The 7,520-nt window shown below is 42.0% G+C and overlaps 3 non-coding genes across 3 annotated transcripts; all 3 read right to left on the bottom strand.

Annotated features, from left to right (window-relative positions):
- On the bottom strand, nt 1-153 carry LOC146029988 (U12 minor spliceosomal RNA). The gene has a single exon (XR_014455507.1). It is a non-coding gene; the product is annotated as a U12 minor spliceosomal RNA (small nuclear RNA).
- A 1,283-nt stretch (nt 154-1,436) lies between these two features.
- LOC146030003 (U12 minor spliceosomal RNA) lies at nt 1,437-1,589 on the bottom strand. The gene has a single exon (XR_014455521.1). It is a non-coding gene; the product is annotated as a U12 minor spliceosomal RNA (small nuclear RNA).
- A 1,282-nt stretch (nt 1,590-2,871) lies between these two features.
- LOC146029999 (U12 minor spliceosomal RNA) lies at nt 2,872-3,024 on the bottom strand. Its single transcript, XR_014455517.1, has one exon. It is a non-coding gene; the product is annotated as a U12 minor spliceosomal RNA (small nuclear RNA).
- Between the last annotated feature and the right edge of the window lie 4,496 nt (nt 3,025-7,520).

The raw sequence follows: 7,520 nt of genomic DNA, 5'->3' as shown, positions 1-7,520 counted from the left end.
CGGGCAGATCACAGCACCTGAAGGTTCCACAAAGTAGGCAGATCCTCCACAGAACAACAACCTATACCCGGGCAAAAATTCTTCTCACATGTAGAGTGAGGAACCAGGCGTCACCCCAGCTCATTATTTTCCTTACTCATTAGTTTAAGGCACACCTTGCTACTGCAGTATTAGTCATATCACACTGTCACACATACTTATATATATAACGGAGAGCTAAATTAAACTACCTTAATAACTTAAAAAAATATATTATTAGAAATTTGACTAACTTATATAGTTTTATTATTTATATATGTGTCTATTATTGTTGAAAGTAAACCTTAATCTTTGAAATAGATGCTGTCTACAATATATGCAAATAAGCTGGCTTGGCGAAATGCATGTTGGGAAATTACCTCTATAACAGTTGACTCTTTAAGGTGCCCACTAGAAATATCAGTGATCTTAAGATGTGCGCATAAATTTCCCTTAAAATCTTTTCACTGTCCTGGACAAAAGATTTCAGACAAGCACATTTTGACAAAAGATTTATCTTAAGATCTGATGTGCATTCCTATGGATCTTTCATGCAGCAAGTAAGATCAGAAGATGCATCAAAAAATCTGCAGAAGCATGCGTCTGGATTGTGATAGTTTCAATTTCAAGCCAATGTGTGTTAAAACCGGACGATTGGCATAAAAATTGTCAGGATGTACAAAAAAGACAAAGGTCCATGATGGGCTCCATTACAGACATTTCTATTAGTTATGCCTTGACTTTCCCAACGTTCAACATTATACTCGAAAGACTATACATTGTTAGCCTGTGTACCCATTTGTATGTCCAGTATATTTGACCCTGTGCATACATTTGTGAAGTTATTTGACCTCACATTGTCCTGCAATCATATTTTGTGCACCCTGACATACATACATTCAGCCTTGAGCGCTGTATTATCATTTGACTCTACTAAGGCTGGGCAAACGGTTTGATCAGCAGTTTACCAATCAGGATTCATTTGTATTTACGTCTTTGCAAAGGAATCTTTATATATTGAATGTTTTAACAGCAATTGGCTTTTACAATTGCAAACCAAAGTACTTATTCACACCATAACCTTAAAAGAGTGGATCCTAATCTTTTTGGAATCATGGCAACCTTGACTAATAGAATATGCTTTTATAGCTCCCCTAAGCTAAACATAGGAAACATAGAAAATGTTAAATATGTGTTTACCGCATCCAAAGGTTTAGTTATATGGTGAGGGGCGGGATTCACTTCTGGTTGTGCACATATTTTATGATCAGAAGTCACCAATACTGGTTTTGCCTATTATATTGACCATAAATAGTTTGAAGTGATCCTAGATGATTGAACCCAAGCCAACCAGCTTGGGAACCACCACTTTAGAAGAATATCACATATCTATTATTATATACAACTTAAACAAGGATCGGGCAGATCACAGCACCTGAAGGTTCCACAAAGTAGGCAGATCCTCCACAGAACAACAACCTATACCCAGGCAAAAATTCTTCTCACATGTAGAGTGAGGAACCAGGCATCACCCCAGCTCATTATTTTCCTTACTCATTAGTTTAAGGCATACCTTGATACTGCAGTATTAGTCATATCACACTGTCACACATAGTTATATATATAAAGGAGAGCTAAATTAAACTACCTTAATAACTTAAAAAAAATATTATTAGAAATTTGACTAACTTATATAGTTTTATTATTTATATATGTGTCTATTATTGTTGAAAGTAAACCTTAATCTTTGAAATAGATGCTGTCTACAATATATGCAAATAAGCTGGCTTGGCGAAATGCATGTTGGGAAATTACCTCTATAACAGTTGACTCTTTAAGGTGCCCACTAGAAATATCAGTGATCTTAAGATGTGCGCATAAATTTCCCTTAATATCTTTTCACTGTCCTGGACAAAAGATTTCAGACAAGCACATTTTGACAAAAGATTTATCTTAAGATCTGATGTGCATTCCTATGGATCTTTCATGCAGCAAGTAAGATCAGAAGATGCATCAAAAAATCTGCAGAAGCATGCGTCTGGATTGTGATAGTTTCAATTTCCAGCCAATGTGTGTTAAAACCGGACGATTGGCATAAAAATTGTCAGGATGTACAAAAAAGACAAAGGTCCATGATGGACTCCATTACAGACATTTGTATTAGTTATGCCTTGACTTTCCCAACGTTCAACATTATACTCGAAAGACTATACATTGTTAGCCTGTGTACCCATTTGTATGTCCAGTATATTTGACCCTGTGCATACATTTGTGAAGTTATTTGACCTCACATTGTCCTGCAATCATATTTTGTGCACCCTGACATACATACATTCAGCCTTGAGCGCTGTATTATCATTTGACTCTACTAAGGCTGGGCAAACGGTTTGATCAGCAGTTTACCAATCAGGATTCATTTGTATTTACGTCTTTGCAAAGGAATCTTTATATATTGAATGTTTTAACAGCAATTGGCTTTTACAATTGCAAACCAAAGTACTTATTCACACCATAACCTTAAAAGAGTGGATCCTAATCTTTTTGGAATCATGGCAACCTTGACTAATAGAATATGCTTTTATAGCTCCCCTAAGCTAAACATAGGAAACATAGAAAATGTTAAATATGTGTTTACCGCATCCAAAGGTTTAGTTATATGGTGAGGGGCGGGATTCACTTCTGGTTGTGCACATATTTTATGATCAGAAGTCACCAATACTGGTTTTGCCTATTATATTGACCATAAATAGTTTGATGTGATCCTAGATGATTGAACCCAAGCCAACCAGCTTGGGAACCACCACTTTAGAAGAATATCACATATCTATTATTATATACAACTTAAACAAGGATCGGGCAGATCACAGCACCTGAAGGTTCCACAAAGTAGGCAGATCCTCCACAGAACAACAACCTATACCCGGGCAAAAATTCTTCTCACATGTAGAGTGAGGAACCAGGCATCACCCCAGCTCATTATTTTCCTTACTCATTAGTTTAAGGCATACCTTGATACTGCAGTATTAGTCATATCACACTGTCACACATACTTATATATATAACGGAGAGCTAAATTAAACTACCTTAATAACTTAAAAAAAAATATTATTAGAAATTTGACTAACTTATATAGTTTTATTATTTATATATGTGTCTATTATTGTTGAAAGTAAACCTTAATCTTTGAAATAGATGCTGTCTACAATATATGCAAATAAGCTGGCTTGGCGAAATGCATGTTGGGAAATGACCTCTATAACAGTTGACTCTTTAAGGTGCCCACTAGAAATATCAGTGATCTTAAGATGTGCGCATAAATTTCCCTTAATATCTTTTCACTGTCCTGGACAAAAGATTTCAGACAAGCACATTTTGACAAAAGATTTATCTTAAGATCTGATGTGCATTCCTATGGATCTTTCATGCAGCAAGTAAGATCAGAAGATGCATCAAAAAATCTGCAGAAGCATGCGTCTGGAATGTGATAGTTTCAATTTCAAGCCAATGTGTGTTAAAACCGGACGATTGGCATAAAAATTGTCAGGATGTACAAAAAAGACAAAGGTCCATAATGGACTCCATTACAGACATTTGTATTAGTTATGCCTTGACTTACCCAACATTCAACATTATACTCGAAAGACTATACATTGTTAGCCTGTGTACCCATTTGTATGTCCAGTATATTTGACCCTGTGCATACATTTGGGAAGTTATTTGACCTCACATTGTCCTGCAATCATATTTTGTGCACTCTGACATACATACATTCAGCCTTGAGCGCTGTATTATCATTTGACTCTACTAAGGCTGGGCAAACGGTTTGATCAGCAGTTTACCAATCAGGATTCATTTGTATTTACGTCTTTGCAATGGAATCTTTATATATTGAATGTTTTAACAGCAATTGGCTTTTACAATTGCAAACCAAAGTACTTATTCACACCATAACCTTAAAAGAGTGGATCCTAATCTTTTTGGAATCATGGCAACCTTGACTAATAGAATATGCTTTTATAGCTCCCCTAAGCTAAACATAGGAAACATAGAAAATGACTTTGTGTTCACATCCCGGGCAGTGCAGCAGGTTAGGCATTCTATGGTTCCCTGCTTCTTCTCTGACCACAGGGCCATTCACTTCCAAGGAATTCTGGGCCATGGTTTTCCATCTGGCCCAGGCTCCTGGAAGTTGAACTGTGCCTTACTGGAAAAGGAGGAAGTACTGGCTGAGCTTAAGGATGCCTACATCACATGGAAGAATGACAAATGTTATTTTGACTGTATGTCTGATTGGTGGGAATATGCCAAATCTAACATCCGCAGTTTCTTTCAGGCTAAAGGGCGTATCCAGGCATGCGACCGTAAGAGGAACCTCAGAAAACTGCAGCGTGAGCTCCAGTCCCTGGTGGACCTCCAGCGGTGCGGCTGGGACGTGAAGGACGACCTGGACGAGACCAAAAAGAGCCTGAAAAGGCACTTTGAGGAGGAGTCCAGACGCATCGTCTTCCGTTCCAAGGTGGAGAATCTGGAGAAGGGTGAGACGTGTTCTTCTTTCTTTTTCAGGAAACTCCACTCTGGCCATACGCCCCTGACAGAACTGCGTGATGAGAATGGCATCCCCAGACAGGGGAAGGAGGGCGTGATGAAGGTCGTTCGCGACTACTACAGCGACCTCTACTCCCCTAAGACTACAGACACAGATGAGGCGGATAAGTTCCTGTCAGGTATCACTAACACTATTGATCCTGCAGGTAAATCAGCCATGGACGCTCCCCTGGCGTTGGAGGAGGTGCTCTCTGCCGCTAAATCCTTTAGGCAGGGCAGGACCCCGGGCAGTGATGGTCTCCCAGCAGAGCTCTATGTTGCGCTGTGGGATCTCATTGGCCCGGACCTGCTCGAGCTGTACGAGGAGATGGTGGTGGAGGGCAAAATGCCTCCTTCGCTGAGGGAAGGAATGATCACGATCTTGTATAAGCGTAAGGGGGAGAGATGTGACCTGAAAAATTGGCGTCCCATCTCTCTTCTGAACGTGGACTACAAAATCCTCGCCAAGGTACTGGCCAACCGGCTGAAGGCTGTCATTGGGCAGATCGTTCATCCGGACCAAACCTGCGCCATTCCCGGCCGCAGAATCGCAGACAGCCTTGCCCTCCTCAGAGACACTGTCCATTACGTGAAAGACCGTAATGTGTGCACAGCCCTGATCAGTCTTGATCAGGAAAAGGCCTTTGACCGTGTCTCCCATGAGCTGATGGGCAAGGTACTGCGTAAATTTGGTCTTGGTGAGCTATTCTGCTCTTATGTTAACCTGATGTACCTTGACATTTACAGCTCGGTGTTGGTGAACGGCTGGAAGACTGACCCCTTCTCTGTTATGTCTGGGGTCAGACAAGGCTGCCCTCTTTCACCTCTTCTTTTTGTTTGTGTTATAGAGCTCTTCGCTGTATCCATCAGGCAAAATCAAGAGATCAGAGGGATCACCGCACCGGGTCCAGACCACCCAGAGGCCAAGTGTTCGCTGTACATGGATGACGTCACTGTGTTCTGCGCAGACCAGAGATCGGTGACGGCTCTCGTCCAGACCTGCGAGGACTTCGGCCGTGCTTCGGGAGCAAGGGTCAACCTTGGGAAGTCAGAGGCTATGCTCTTCGGAAAGTGGCACCTGTCGTCCTCCACTCCATTTCCATTCACGGTAAAGCCAGACCTCATCAAGATCCTTGGTGTCTGGTTCGGAGGAGATGGAGCGGCCCTGAAGTGCTGGGATGAAAGACTTGCGACAATGCGTCAAAAACTTGGATTGTGGAGTCTCAGAGACCTTACCATCGAAGGGAAAACACTTGTGCTGAGGAATGAGATTCTTCCTGTTCTTCAGTATACTGCCCAAGCCTGGCCACCTCTGGCCACGATCTGCAAGGCCATCACACGGGCTGTTTTCCACTTCATCTGGGGCTCCAAAATGGACAGAGTCAAGCGGATTGTTATGTACAAGGATCCCCTCAAAGGTGGCAAAGGCATTCCAGACATTCCAACTATGCTGAGAGCCTTCTTTGCATGTAACTGTATCCGCAGAACTTTGATTGACAATTGCGCCGGCTCTGCGGGGAACTCCATGTCCCGCTTCTTCCTCCTACCAATGTGGAGGACCCTTAAATGGGACAAGTGGGACAGCTCCATCCCTTACAACTGGACTACTCCATGGTTCTACCTGGATGTGTCCAAGTTTGTGAGGGAGCACCAACTGGAGGGATTGAAACCCGACTTGTGGAAACCTAAAACGGTCCACAAGCTCATCAGAGCCAAAGACGTCATGGAACCGATTTCAGGGCTCCCTTCAGCAACTGCCAAGTTTGTCTGGGAGTATGTGGCCTCCAAAAGGCTCACAAATAGACACAAAGACATGTCATGGATGGCCATTCAGGGCGGCTTGCCTCACCGGTCATTCATGCACTCCCGAAACTTGTGTAGGTATAGACATTGTCCCTGGTGCTTTGTGCATGAAGAAACCTCCATGCACATCTTCTGGGACTGCACCTACGCACAGTTGTTGTTGGATGCCCTAGAGACTGAATTCAAGGACTCCGTGCCCAGGAACTGTCTTTCATACCTTTCGGTATTGTATGGACTATTCCCAGGCACCCACACGTATGGGGCGACCCAGGAAGCCTGGCGCCTTATAAACTGTGTTAAGGACGCTTTGTGGTTTGCCAGAAATCGTCTCATATTGCGGAGGGAGAGAATGTCCGTTCAGGACTGCCGCAGGCTGGTTCACAGCCTGCTCAGAGACTATTCCATTCGGGATAGCCCTGAGGAGGAAGAGGACTAAACCCCTTTTCTTCTGGTCCTTTCCCCTTGTTTGGACTGCTTTATAAGACTTTGGGACCGTGGCCCCTTCCCCCTCACTTCACAATGTCTGTTGTTTTGTTGATGTATTTCTATTTATTGCCCTCCCCTTATATGTGTCTGTCTGGTCAATAAAGCTTCGGGCATGTGATTCCTCCTCCCTCACCCCCTACCCTCCACACCCATAGTCTTGTATACTGTTGTATAAATGTTACCGTTAGAATGCATAGTGCATAGTATAGTCTATAGTGTGAGTTTATCTTGTACTGTATTTTATAATATGTACTATACTGTCTGCATGTGTACTGTGTTTTGGCTGTGCTGCGACACGGTATATGTGTGATATTTGTTATCGTCTGTTTTTTGCATTCTTTATGTACAATAAAGACCTGCTTTTTCAATCAAAAAAAAAAAAAAAATAGAAAATGTTAAATATGTGTTTTCCGCATCCAAAGGTTTAGTTATATGGTGAGGGGCGGGATTCACTTCTGGTTGTGCACATATTTTATGATCAGAAGTCACCAATACTGGTTTTGCCTATTATATTGACCATAAATAGTTTGAAGTGATCCTAGATGATTGAACCCAAGCCAACCAGCTTGGGAACCACCACTTTAGAAGAATATCACATATCTATTATTAGATACAACTTAAACAAGGAT

The sequence above is a fragment of the Crinia signifera genome, chromosome 8, assembly GCF_055691185.1.
Source record: "Crinia signifera chromosome 8, ASM5569118v1, whole genome shotgun sequence".
NCBI lineage: Eukaryota > Metazoa > Chordata > Amphibia > Anura > Myobatrachidae > Crinia > Crinia signifera.
The sequence above is the reverse complement of the archived record's forward strand: the minus strand, read 5'-3'. Positions and strand labels throughout refer to the sequence as shown.